This window comes from Pristiophorus japonicus, chromosome 23, assembly GCF_044704955.1.
Source record: "Pristiophorus japonicus isolate sPriJap1 chromosome 23, sPriJap1.hap1, whole genome shotgun sequence".
Lineage (NCBI taxonomy): Eukaryota > Metazoa > Chordata > Chondrichthyes > Pristiophoridae > Pristiophorus > Pristiophorus japonicus.
In genome coordinates this window covers 41051546-41063180 of record NC_091999.1, presented here as the reverse complement: position 1 = coordinate 41063180, position 11635 = coordinate 41051546, and the positions used below count along the sequence as shown (strand labels likewise).

At 45.1% G+C, this 11635-nt stretch overlaps 2 non-coding genes across 2 annotated transcripts; both read right to left on the bottom strand.

Moving 5' to 3' along the window:
• Positions 1 to 10042: 10042 nt before the first annotated feature.
• Positions 10043 to 10134, bottom strand: trnay-gua (transfer RNA tyrosine (anticodon GUA)). The gene is given in 2 exon segments: positions 10043 to 10078; positions 10098 to 10134. It is a non-coding gene; the product is annotated as a tRNA-Tyr (tRNA).
• LOC139235741 (U1 spliceosomal RNA) lies at positions 10130 to 10298 on the bottom strand. Its single transcript, XR_011588501.1, has one exon. It is a non-coding gene; the product is annotated as a U1 spliceosomal RNA (small nuclear RNA).
• Positions 10299 to 11635: the final 1337 nt, after the last annotated feature.

The following is an 11635-nucleotide window of genomic DNA, read 5'->3' as shown; positions in this document are numbered from 1 at the left end:
TGAGACCACACCTGCAGTATAATGCACAGTTCTGGTCTCCTTAATCTGAGGGAGTGCAACAAAGGTTTGTCAGACTGATTAACGGGATGGGGGATTCTCCTAAGAGGAGAGATTGAGCAGAATGGGTCTATACTCTCAGGTGTTAATAAAATCAGGTGATTTCATTGAAACATATACAATTCTGAGGGGGATGAAAGGGTGGATGCTGAGAGGTTGTTTCCTCCGATTGGAAAGGCTGGAACTAGGAGGCATAGTCTCAGGATAAGGGGTAGGCCATATAAGACTGAGATGAGGAGGAATGTCCTCACTCAGAGATTTGCAAATATTTGGAATTCTCTACCCCAAAGGATTGTGAGTGCTGAGGTGTTAAATATAGTAAAGAATGAGACAGGTATAATTTTGGAATCTCGGGAAATCAAAAGATATAGAGAGAGGGCAAGAAAGTGGAGTTATGGTCAATGATCAACCATGATCTTATTAAATGACGGAACAGGCTCGAGGGGCTGTATGGCCTATTCCTGTGCCAAATTCTTGTGGTCTTTTGTGTTGTCGGTGCCCGGATGGCCCTGGAGCGAGAGCATGCATTGTGCACTGGTTCCTTAATGCCTTCCGCGACCAGTGGTACCTCAGGGTATGGAGGGTCTCATACACACTGGGAATTACATTCAGGTTTCATTGGGAAGGTTCCCTTTGCTTTTGTTGCTTATGTTGCCTTATTCTAGTTTGATTGGAACACATGTTTGTGGGAACGAGAGAGGAAAGAATATTCCATAGGAACTAGAATTGTCTGTTTTGATTTTCTATCCTGGACTTTTGTAAACTTCTTTTTCGCGTGTTAGAAGGGGAGGATTTACAGACAAGAAATTTAAACCAATCAAGATCTGACAGTCACTCGATTCATCAAGACCTGAATATCATCAGCCTTTGAATGTGGAAGAAGAAATGTTTGCCTGTTCTGTTCGTGGGAAAATATTTCAAACATCAGTGTGACTGGAAAATCACCGAGACATGCACACACACCTGAGTGAGAATGTTCCAGTGAAATGACTGTGGAAAAAGCTTTAATCTTTTATAGTGCCTGAAAAATATTCCACCATTCGCAGCGGGGAGTTCTACACTCACTGGTTCCCCTCCCCTGAAGGTACTGACTCTGGCTGGGTTCAGTTCTACACTCACTGGTACCCCTCCCCTGAAGATACTGGCTCTGACTGGGTTCAGCTGTACACTCACTGGTTCCCCTCCCCTGAAGGTACTGACTCTGGCTGGGTTCAGTTCTGCACTCGCTGGTTCCCCTTCCATAAAGCTGCTGAATCTGCCTGGATTAAGTTCTACACTCACTGATTCCCCTCCCCTGAAGTTACTGACTCTGCCTGGGTTCAGTTCAACACTCACTGGTTCCCCTCCCTCTTTGACCCTGAAGGTGCCGATACACTGTCTTTCACTATAAGCTTTTGCTCTGTAATTTTGGTGAGGTGCTCTCCTCAAATAATCACCAAAGTGCGGTTATTTACAGACTTTCCATGATTCACTTCCTGTCCTGGAGTTTGCTATGGGGCCGCTTTTTTGAGCTTCGGGCTGGAACGATGCAGGAGAAACCTGGAACTGGCGGCTGAGGGGAGAATAATGTTAGATACAGAGTAAAGCTCCATCTTCACTGCCCCAGCAAACACACCCAGGGTACGTACAGCACGGAGTTGGGTGCAGAGTAAAGCTCCCTCTACACTGTCCCATCAAACACTCCCAGGGCAGGTACAGCACGGGGTTAGATACGGAATAAAACTCCCTCTACAGTGTCCCATCAAACACTCCCAGGACACAAAAAGCACGGGCTTAGATACAGAGTAAAAATCAATCTGCACTGTCCCATCGGACATCCCAGGGCTGGTACAGCACGGGTTAGATACAGAGCAAAACTCCATATACACTGGCCCATGAAACACTAACCAGGGCAGGTACAGCACGCGTTAGATACAAAGCAAAGCTCCATCTACACTGCCCCAACAAACATTCCCTGGGTCGGTACAGCACGGGGTTAGATACAGAGTAAAGTTCCCTCTGCACTGTCCCATTAAACACTCACAGGAAAGGTACTGCGCGGGTTAGATACTGACACCAATCCCCACCTGTCTGATATAAACCAACCCCACAGTCACTGACACCAATTTCCTCCTGTCTGATATAAACCAACCTCACAGTCACTGACACCAACCCCCTCCTGTTCGATATAAACTAACCCTATAGTCACTGACACCAATTTCCTCCTGTCTGATATAAATCAACCCCAGTCACTGACACCAATCTCCTCCTGTCTGATATAAACCCACCCCACTGTCACTGACACCAATCCCCTTCTATCTGATATAAACCTACCCCACAGTCACTGACACCAATCCCCTCCCGTCTGAAATAAACCAACCCCACATTCAGTGACACCAATACCCTCCTCTCTGATATAAATCAACCCCTCAGTCACTGACACCAATCCCCTCCTGTCTGATATATACCAACCCCACAATCACTGACACCAATCCTCTCCTGTCTGATATAAACCAACTGCACAGTCACTGACACCAATCCCCTCCTGTCTGATACAAACCAACCCCACAGTCATTGACACCAATCCCCTCCTGTCTGATATAAACCAACCCCACAGTCACTGACACCAATCCCCTCCTGTCTCATATAAACCAACCCCATAGTCACTGACACCAATCTCCTCCTGTCTGATATAAACCAACTCCACAGTCACTGACACCAATCCCCTCCTGTCTGATATAAACTAGCCCCACGGTCACTGACATCAATCCCCTCCTGTCTGATATAAACGAGCCCCACACTCACTGACACCAATCGCCTCCTATCTCATATAAACCAACCCCACAGGCCCAGAAGGATTAAACTCAGCCCGTTACCTGGATTGGACTTGTCTCCAGAGCAGGAGTGCAGCAGCATAGAATGGCATTTGTGAGTTTAGTAAGTGGGTGAGTTTTAAGGGTTATTCTCTTTAAATCATTTGGAGGCTGGAGTAAATTGTTAGTGGCAATTGCCAGTAGCTTCTAAATAAGTAGCAGTTTAATTTAAAAGGCAAACGTTAAATAGTTGGGAATCTTTCAGATTTAGACAGAGAAAAACAAGGTAACTGTCTAGTAGGAGGCAATTAGCAGTTAGTTAAAATCAGTTCTGTAAACGACTGACCAGTAGTGAGTCAACTGACCTAGATACAGTTTAAAAAGAGGCAGCTCGTACAGAGCACGGAGTGCAGCAGCATAGAGTGGCATTTATGAGTTTGGTAAGTGGGTGAGTTCGGGCAAGTTGGGGTGGCTGGTGCTGTTTTGTCTTATTTTTCCTACCAGTGCTGACACTAGAGCAGCTGACAAGCAGTGCGAGAGTAGGAGACGGAGGCCCAGAGTCAAGCCCAACCAGCTGCAGATATAGATAGAGGGGTGTGAAATCGAAAGGTGACGTCACAGCCTAGCTGGTAAGTGGTTGGCTGTTCGACTGGTAAGTATAACTCTCTTTTACACTAACTTTTAGATTGGTTTAATTGGCAGCGAACTACTAAGCAGCTGTTTAGTGTTTAAGTAAATTTTAGTAAGTAAATTAATTTAAGGGTTAAGTCATGGCAGGAGAGCTCGGACCCATGTCATGCTCCTCCTGTGCTATGTGGGAAATCAGGGACGCTTCCAGTGTCCCTGACTACTATGTGTGCAGGAAGTGTGTCCAGCTGCAGCTCCTGACAGACCACATGACGGCATTGGAGCTGCGGATGGACTCACTCTGGAGCATGCGCGATGCTGAGAATGTTGTGGATAGCACATTTAGTGAGTTGGTCACACCGCAGGTAAGGTTTAGGACAGATAGTGAATGGGTGACCAAGAGACAAGGCAACAGCAGGAATGTAGTGCAGGAGTCCCCTGCGGTCATCTCCTCCAAAAAAAATATACCATGTTGGATAATGTTGGGGGAGATGACTTACCAGGGGAAGGCACCAGCAGCCAGGTTAATGGCAACATGTGTGGCTCTGCTGCACAGAACGGCGGGAAAAAGAGTGGGAGAGCTAAAGTGATAGGGAACTCTATTGTAATGGGAATAGATAGGAGTTTCTGCGGCTGCAATCGAGACTCCAGGATGGTATGTTGCCTCCCTGGTGCAAGGGTCAAGGATGTCTCGGAGCGGCTGCAGAGCTTTCTGGAGAGGGAGGGTGAACACCAGTTGTCGTGGTTCATGTAGGTAGCAGCGCTATAGGTAAGAAGCAGGAAGAGCTCCTACAAGCTGAATTTAGGGAGCTAGGAGTTAAATTAAAAAGTAGGACCTCAAAGGTAGGAATATCTGGATTGCTACCAGTGCCACGTGCTAATCAGAGTAGAGGGAGCAGGATAGTTAGAATAAATACGTGTCTTGAGCAGTGGTGGAAGAGGGAGGGTTTCAAAATCCTGGGACATTGGAACCAGTTCTGGGGGAAGTGGGACCTGTACAAAAGGGACAGTCTGCACTTGGGCAGGACTGGAACTGATGTCCTAGGGGTAGCATTTGCTAATGCAATTCGGGAGTGTTTAAAATAATATGGAAGGCGAATGGGAACTTATGCAGTTAGACAGGGCGAAGTAATATGGAGCCAGAAACAGACGGTAGAAAGGTAAAAAGAAATAGTGGAAGGCCGAGTAAACAAAGGCAAGAAACAAAAAGGGCCACACGACATAATAATTCTAAAAGGACAAAGGGTGTTAAAAAAACAAGCGTGAAGGCTTTGTGTTTTAATGCAAGGAGTATCCATAATAAGGTGAATGAATTAACTGTGCAAATAGACGTTAACGGATATTATGTGATTGGGATTACAGAGACGTGACTCCAGGATGATCAGGGCTGGGAACTCAACATCCAAGAGTATTCAACATTCAGGAAGGATAGAATAAAAGGAAAAGGAGGTGGGGTAGAATTGCTGGTAAAAGAGGAGATTAAAGCAATAGTTAGGAAGGACATTAGCTTGGATGATGTGGAATCTATATGGTTAGAGCTGCAGAACATCAAAGAGCAAAACATATTAGTGGGAGTTGTGTACAGACCTCCAAACAGTAGCAGTGATGTTGGGGATGGATTCAAACAGGAAATTAGGGGTGCATGCAATAAAGGTGCAGCAGTTATCAATGGTAACTTTAATATGCATATAGATTGGGCTAACCAAACTGGAAGCAATACGGTGGAGGAGGATTTCCGGGAGTGCATAAGGGATGGTTTTCTAGACCGGAATGTCGAGGAACCAACTATGGGGGAGGCCATCTTAGACTGGGTGTTGTGTAATGAGAGACGATTAATTAGCAATCTCGTTGTGCGAGGCCCTTTGAGAAAGAGTGACCAAAATATAGTGTAATTCTACATTAGGATGGAGAATGAAAGAGTTAATTCAGATACCATTGTCCAGAACTTAAAGAAGGGTAACTTTGAAGGTATGAGGGGTTAATTGGCGAGGCTTGATTGGCGAATGATACTTAAGGGGTTGACTGTGGATGGGCAATGGCAGACATTTCGAGACCGCATGGATGAACTGCAACAAATGTACATCCCTGTCTGGCGTAAGAATAAAAAAGGGAAGATGGCTCAACCGTGGCTATCAAGGGAAATCAGGGATTGTATTAAAGCCAAACAAGTAGCACACAAATTGGCCAGAAATAGCAGTGAACCCGGGACTGGGAGAAATTTAGAACTCAGCAGAGGAGGACAAAGGGTTTGCTTAGGGCAGGTAAAATAGAGTACGAGAGGAAGCTTGCAAGGAACATGAAGGCGGACTGCAAAAACGTCTTTAGATATGTAAAGAGAAAAAGGTTAGTAAAGACAAGCGTAGGTACCCTGCAGTCAGAATCAGGGGAAGTCATAACGGGGAACAAAGAAATGGCAGATCAATTGAACAAGTACTTTGGTTCACTAAGGAGAACACAAACAACCTTCCAGATATAAAAGGAGTCAGAGGGTCTATTAAGAAGGAGGGACTGAGGGAAATCTTTATTAGTCGAGAAATTGAGTTGGGGAAATTGATGGGATTGAAGGACGATAAATCCCCAGGACCTGATTGACTGCATCCCAGAGTATTTAAGGAGGTGGCCTTGGAAATAGCGGATGCATTGACAGTCATTTTCCAACATTCCATAGATTCTGGATCAGTTCCTATGGAATGGAGGGTAGCCAATGTAACCACACTTTTTAAAAAAGGAGAAAGAGAGAAAACAGGGAATTGTAGACCAGTCAGCCAGACATCGGTAGTGGGTAAAATGATGGACTCAATTGTTATGGATGTCATAGCAGCGCATTTGGAAAGAGGTGACATGATAGGTCCAAGTCATCATGGATTTGTGAAAGGGAAATCCTGCTTGACAAATATTCTGGAAATTTTTGAGGATGTTTCCAGTAGAGTGGACAAGGGAGAACGAGTTGATGTGGTGTATTTGGACTTTCAGAAGGCTTTCGACAAGGTCCCACGCAAGAGCAAAGTTAAAGCACACGGGATTGGGGGTAGTGTGCTGACGTGGATTGAGAACTGGTTGGCAGACAGGAAGCAAAGAGTAGGAGTAAATGGGTATTTTTCAGAATGGCAGTCAGTGACTTGTGGGATACCGCAAGGTTCTGTGCTGGGGCCCATCTGTTTACATTGTACATTAATGATTTAGACGAGGGGATTAAATGTAGTATCTCCAAATTTGCGGGTGATACTAAGTTGGGTGGCAATGTGAGCTGTGAGGAGGATGCTATGAGGCTGCAGAGCGACTTGGATAGGTTAGGTGTGTGGGCAAATGCATGGCAGATGAAGTATAATGTGCATAAATGTGAGATTATCCACTTTGGTGGTAAAAACAGAGAGACAAACTATTATCGGAATGGTGACAGATTAGGAATAGGGGCGGTGCAACGAGACCTGGGTGTCATGGTACATCAGTCATTGAAGGTTGGCATGCAGATACAGCAGGTGGTTAAGAAAGCAAATGGCATGTTGGCCTTCATAGCGAGGGGATTTGAGTACAGGGGCAGGAATGTGTTACTATAGTTGTACAGGGCCTTGGTGAGGCCACACCTGGAGTATTGTGTACAGTTTTGGTCTCCAAACGTGAGGAAGGACATTCTTGCTATTGAGGGAGTACAGCGAAGATTCACCAGACTGATTCCCGGGATGGCGGGACTGACATATCAAGAAAGACTGGATCAACTGGGCTTGTATTCACTGGAGTTCAGAAGAATGAGAGGGGATCTCATAGAAATGTTTAAAATTTTGACGGGTTTAAACAGGTTGGATGCAGGAAGAATGTTCAAAAATGTTGGGGAAGTCCAGAACCACGGGTCACAGTCTAAGGATAAGGGGTAAGCCATTTAGGACAGAGATGAGAAGAAAATTCTTCACCCAAAGAGTGGTGAACCTGTGCAATTCTCTACCACAGAAAGTTGTTGAGGCCAATTCACTAAATATAGTCAAAAAGGAGTTAGATGTAGTCCTTACTACTTTGGGGATAAAGGTGTAAAGCGAGAAAACAGGAATGGGGTACTGAAGTTGCATGTTCAGCCATGAACTCATTGAATGGCGGTGCAGGCTCGAAGGTCCGAATGGCCTACTCCTGCACCTATTTTCTATGTTTCTATGTTTCTATTCCCCTGCCGAGGAGATTGCTGCACCAGACGGAGGGTCAACATTTGGGACATTGATTCTCCACCAATTCCCATTTCCCTTCTTTCTGGTGGATAATGGAGGGGCCGCTGTGTGTAATGTACAAGTCAGTAAGCATTGTCAGCAAGGACTCATCAGCACTTTCTAATTGGAGTTGTGCATCAGTGAAATCTTTCAGACACAATTATAGATTTTGGACCAAAGATCAATTTAGGATTGAAGGAAAAGTTTATAAATTTTATTGTAAACACATTTCTGAAGAGCATTCTGAGGAACAGTCATCAAACTGAAGCGTTAACACTGTTTCTCTCCAAAGATGCTGCCTGACCTGCTGAGATTATCAGCATTTTCTGTTTTTATTTCAGTTTCCAGGACAGAATAGTTCAGGACGTGACGTTCCAGGATTCTCACAGACAGAACACACAAATATTTTTCCTTCCACATTCACAGGCCGACTATATTCAGGTCCTGATTAATCGAGTGACTCTTGACGCGATGTTGGTTCGAGTTCCCTGTCTCCAAATCCTCTCCTTCTAATGCCCTGTAAAAGGAGTTTTCAAAATACATCACTGTAAGGACTGGATAGAAATTCAGACCAGACAATTCTCGTTTCTATGGAACATTGATTCCTCTCTTATTCCCCCAAACCTGTAAATCCCCTCCCACACACTCTCCTTCCTCCCTGTGCTGAAATCCAAACCCATTGCACCATCTCCGACGTTTCTTTCCTGCACTCCCAGTTTTCTCCTTCTCTCTGCTTTGGATAGGTTCAGTTCTTCACCCGCTGTGTGCAGAGTGAGAATAAAATCAATGAGTCAATGATTTTATCTCCTGGTCACTGGTACCCGAAATCCCTGCCCACTCTTCGTTCCAGTACCAAGATGGCCGCACTGCGAGGGGAACCAGTTGCTCTTTCCTGCACCAAGATGGCTGTCCGTAACGGGCCTGTCACCAATAAAAAGCCTCACGGGCGCCGTCGGATGGAACAGAGACCGGGCCGCTGGTTCACTTTCAGGCCTTGAGGCTGTTCTCCAACTTTATAAATCGTGCGGTGCGGCCTACCCGCAGTTTATTAATCACCCGCTCCCGCCCACCCACACTATTTTGCTTGTGTTTTATTGCCCGTGTTGCTCAAGATCCAAATCTGGAAACACAGAATGAGCAATTCAGATCTCATTGAAAGCTAAATGATTCTGAGGGGGGTTGACATGTTGGATGCTGAGAGGTTCTATCCCCTGGCTGGAGAGTCTACATCTAGAGCGCATAGTTTCTTGAAAAGATGTGGGCCATTTAAGACAGAGAAGAGGATGAATTTCATCACTCAGAGCGTTGTGAATCTTTGAAATTCTCAATCCAAAGGCCTGTGGATGTTGAGTTGTTGAGTATATTCAAGGCTGAGATAGATAGATGTTTGGACTGTAGGATAATCAAGGGATATGGGGATATTGCAGCAAAGTGGATTTGAGGTAGATGATCAACCATGATCTTATTGAATGGCAGAGCAGGCTCGAGGGGCCGTATGGCCTACTCCTATTCCTAATTCTCATGTTCTTATATAACTTCCCATTAAAACCTCCTCAGAATTGAGAATGCTAATTGTGTTCTTTGTCGCTTAACTCCGCCTGATCTCTTGGCTCTCTTATGGTTTGCTCTGAGAAACTCCTCTGGCTGACCGTCACTGGGAGAATGCAAGTTGTTGTGTGTGGAATTATATAATCATGTTTAAAAAAATGCTGGCGCCTGCAGTATAGGAATAGTGCAATCAAGCATACGCAACACGGATTCATGAAGGAGAAATCATGTTTAACTAATTTACTGGAATTCCTTGAGGATATAATGGGCATGGTGGATAGAGGTGTACCGATGGATGTGTTGTATTTAGATTTCCAAAAGGCATTCGATAAGTTGCCACACAAAAGGTTACTGCAGAAGATAGAGGCACGTGGAGTCAGAGGAAATGTATTAGCATGGATCGAGAAAGCAGAGAGTCGGGATAATAGGGTCCTTTTCGAGTTGGAAATCGATGGTTAGTGGTGTGCCACAGGGATCGGTGCTGGGACCACAGCTGTTTACAATATACATAGATGACCTGGAAGAGGGGACAGAGTGTAGTGTAACAAAATGTGCAGAAGACACAAAGATTAGTGGGAAAGCGAGTTGGGTAGAGGACACAGAGAGGCTGCAAAGAGACTTAGATAGTTTAAGCGAATGGGCTAAGGTTTTGCAGCTGGAATATAATGTCGGAAAATGTGAGGTCATCCACCTTGGAAAAAAACCAGTAAAAACAGTAAAGGGAATATTATTTGAATGGGGAGAAATTACAACATGCTGCGGTGCAGAGGGACCTGGGGGTCCTTGTGCATGAAACTCTTTTTGGTTTTTTAAAAGTACACTAGCTCCTTCGAGCCAGAATTGAACCAGCGACCTAAGGATGACTTTGCTGAGTATTCCACTACAGTCCGCCGCTCTACCAACTGAGCTATCGAAGGGAAGCGGCTAGAGCGTGAACGCAGTCCCCCACTACCACAATTTTTGCAGTCGAGTATCCCGCATTTGGGGACATCGCAGGCGTCAGCACACCCGAAGTGCAATGGGCTAACCTCATCCTGGGAAAACCACCTTCTTGATCATGGTTACTCCCCTGTGCATGAATCCCAAAAAGTTAGTTTGCAGGTGCAGCAGGTAATCAGGAAGGCAAATGGAATGTTCGCCTTCATTGCGAGAGGGATGGAGTACAAAAGCAGCGAGGTCCTGCTGCAACTGTATAGGGTATTAGTGAGGCCTGGAGCACTGCGTGCAGTTTTGGTCATCTTACTTAAGGAAGGATATACTAGCTTTGGAGGGGGTACAGAGACGATTCACTAGGCTGATTCTGGAGATGAGAGGGTTACCTTATGATGATATATTGAGTAGACTGGGTCTTTACTCGTTGGAGTTCAGAAGGATGAGGGCTGATCTTATAGAAACATTTAAAATAATGAAAGCGATAGACAAGATAGAGGCAGAGAGGTTGTTTCCACTGGTCGGGGTGACTAGAACTAGGGGGCACAGCCTCAAAATACAGGGGAGCCAATTTAAAACCGAGCTGAGAAGGAATTTCTTCTCCCAGAGGGTTATGAATCTGTGGAATTCTCTGCCCATGGAAGCAGTTGAGGCTAGCTCATTGAATGTATTCAAATCTCAGATTGATAGATTTTTAACCAATAAGGTAATTAAGGATTACGGGGAGCGGGCGGGTAAGTGGAGCTGAGTCCACGGCCAGATCAGCCATGATCTTGTTGAATGGTAGAGCAGCCTCGAGGGGCTAGATGGCCTACGACTGTTCCTAATTCTTATGTTCTTATGTTCAGTAGATGTTTATGATCAGCAGGTGGCGACAGTGAGCTTATTGAAACAGGAGAGGCTGCTGTTGCTAAGCAGATGCGTCACCGTTTGCATGGTCGGAACAAGTTATATAATTGTTATCAATCAATAATTACAAATACTCAGAATACTGCTCAGTCTAATTTTAAGAGAGCATGCATCCTTATCATTAATCTTATAGAACAATAGAAATTGAATGAATTTCAAACCAGACTTTGGGATGTATATCAAGTCCGTGAAGATGGTGCAGAAAAGATTTACTAGAATTCTGCCAGGAATGTGGTACTTCAGTCATGCAGAGACGAGGGAAACTGGAATTGAGCAGTGAAGGTTAAAGGATGATTTAATAAAGGTGATTAAAATGATGAAAAGTTGTGACTGAATCATCGATGTTTATGACACAGAGGGAGGTCTTTGTGCCCATCATGTCCGTGCCGGCCGAAATACAGCGATCCGGCAGAATCACACTTTCCATTGGTCCATAGCTCTGTATGTTATGGCACCTCAAGTGCATATGCAGGTACTTTTTCAATGAGATGAGGATTTCTGCCTATACCTCCCTTTTAGGCAGTGAGTTCCAGACCCCCACCACCCTCTGGATGAAAAGGAATTCTCTTCCATCCGCTC